A 2,466-nucleotide genomic window follows, 5' to 3' on the forward strand; every position below is an offset into this window, starting at 1 on the left:
AACACACCTAGGTAAATGGAACAGTGGCCAAGCTCAACATGAGCAAAAGCGCCTGCCTGTTACTTAGTGAATCTGGGGCCCTGTCAGCCCTGGGGGCCTCCATGCCCTGCAAACAGGTGAAGATCCTCAGGGTAGAATTCAATCCAGATCCAATCTTTTTCCCCAAACAGAAGGTGTGGGGAAAAAGACTAGGGCAGGGTCAAGCAGAGATAGGACTATGGAAATCACATTGCCTGTAAATGTAGGGGGAGGAAGTGTGGAATGTGGTACTCATGAGGGTGGTGTTCCTGCAAGTGGTTCTGTATACCACACTGATCTTCCCCATCTTGGAGCAAGTCATCCATAGAATCAAAAGAGCTATGTGGATCTTCTTCTTGGGCTTCAGATGGGAGTAGCTTGTGGGACCACACTGTACAAGATTAGATTAATAGGGGGCCAAGGAATGCTAGATGTCCTGCTGTTCCTCTGGGCCAAGTACAGAACCCAGGTCTGCAAACAGGCATCCATGGCAGAATCCAAAATAGCTTGCTTCATAAGATACTTTGCAGGGCACCTGCTGTGACACTGGAGGGTTTACACATCACCCACCTCAAGCCTGTGGACCATGGAGATGCCATAGTTCTACAAAGTCCTAAAATGCTTCTGGAATAAATACAATCTGCACAATGAGACCCCAGTGGCCCTGACAAACCACCGTAAGATGCAGGAGCTGGTAAGGGCAAGAGACACTTTGTCACTCATGAACTTACTACCCAGCAGTAGCTGCCAGCCATGTGGGACCAAATCTTTCACAAGGACCTGCAGAAGGAGTCCAGGGTTTTGAATTGGCAGGCAGCCCACTGGGCACTCCCTGTGTGGGCAAAGGAAAACAGAGAAGGGCAATCCATTAAATTGCCCAAAGCCAACCTGCTGGTAGAAGGTAGAAACAATCAATCAGCTCCTCTGGTACTTCCCTTTTGCCGGGGAGGTGTGGAGGAGAGTAATCATACTCCTCCTGGACTAGGGACAGACATTCAAAAAGCCTGAACCTGAATTGTTTCAATCTTTGTAGGTTAGTCTAACATAAATCAGCATAAAGCGGTTTGAGCCAAATCAGTTAAGTATGATACTACATTCAACCAGGTTTATCTCAAACTGGTTTCAGCCATTTTCAAACTGGTTTATATGCACTGAACATCTGTTCTGTTAGAGGTTTAAACCAGATTCGGATCACTTAAACCAGTTTATGTGTAATGTCTGTCCCTAGCCCTGATGGTGACAGGGGTCAAGACCCTGACCAGAAAGGCAGTGCTGTCAGTCACCTGACCAAGCACTTGGGAACCCCAATAACCTGCTTTGACCAGTTCATCTCCTGCTTCAGGAACACTCTGTGGAAAACCAGGAACCTGCTCATAAACAGGCACATGACCTCATCAGTTGAGGACTGCATCAAAAATGAGACTGAGTGAAATGAAGGGCTAATACAGAAAGATGATTAAAGACGACATGGAGGAGATGGTGCATTGGTACATTCAAACAAGCACCTAACCTCATCACCAGAACTGAAGCCAACTTCCTACAGCTCAAAACACAAAACCTGCCAACTATCTCCAGCACCCCCACAAACTGCACACCAGAATCTATCAAAGACATCAAAACCCAACTACCTATGGGGGCACATTCCTCACCAAAAAAACACTCTGCCTCCAGTCTCTCAGGCCTGATCCTGAGAGGAAACAAATTACAATGCAAACTACTTTTCAGAGCTGGGCCTATGAACTGCACTTCATCAGCCTCCTAGGTAGTAGGTACAGAAACTCATGGACTCAATATACACAGTGGAGTTCTGGCACACTGCAACCTGCCAGACATCTGACACCCCAGGCACCTCTGCACTTTTACCTGCGCTGCTACATCCCCCTTTCCCCCCTACTCCCCACCTAGCCTATCCCTCCCACCCTGATGCCTGCATTTCCATTTTCACTGACTGGCTTTCTTGCCTGCATTGAGGGCCAGGCCAGCCTCTGGCTTTTTCACTATTGCTTCCATCCAGGACCAACTGCAGGTACTTCCTCAGCCTGACAAAGGGGTTTTCAACCCTAAAGCTGGCATCTCGGGCAGCTAAGCTGAGCTCACCAGAAGCCTCACAACTGCACTGCAACCAGCAAGCATCAGGCCCGTCAAAGATGTGACAAGTCTGGGCATTCCCTAGCCAGGACTTTCTGCATGTATGCATGCACTAGCTGGAGGTTATGGCACCTCCTACCTGTCTTTCAGCAGGGGATCATAGGTCCTGGTATTTACGGGGCTGCCGCGCCGCCAGCAGTCCCACCAGGCCTCCCTATCTTGGCAGGGTGCAGTTTTAGTGGTCATGCCCAGGACCTGGGGCCTTCTCCTTCCCCATAGCCCCAATCCCATACCTCGAAGTTCATCCTGGCGGGGGAATGAGCTCAGCAGGGACATGTTCTTCCCCTGCTGGCTGGTGAT

The sequence above is a fragment of the Alligator sinensis genome, unplaced genomic scaffold, assembly GCF_000455745.1.
Source record: "Alligator sinensis unplaced genomic scaffold, ASM45574v1 scaffold81_3, whole genome shotgun sequence".
Classification (NCBI taxonomy): domain Eukaryota; kingdom Metazoa; phylum Chordata; order Crocodylia; family Alligatoridae; genus Alligator; species Alligator sinensis.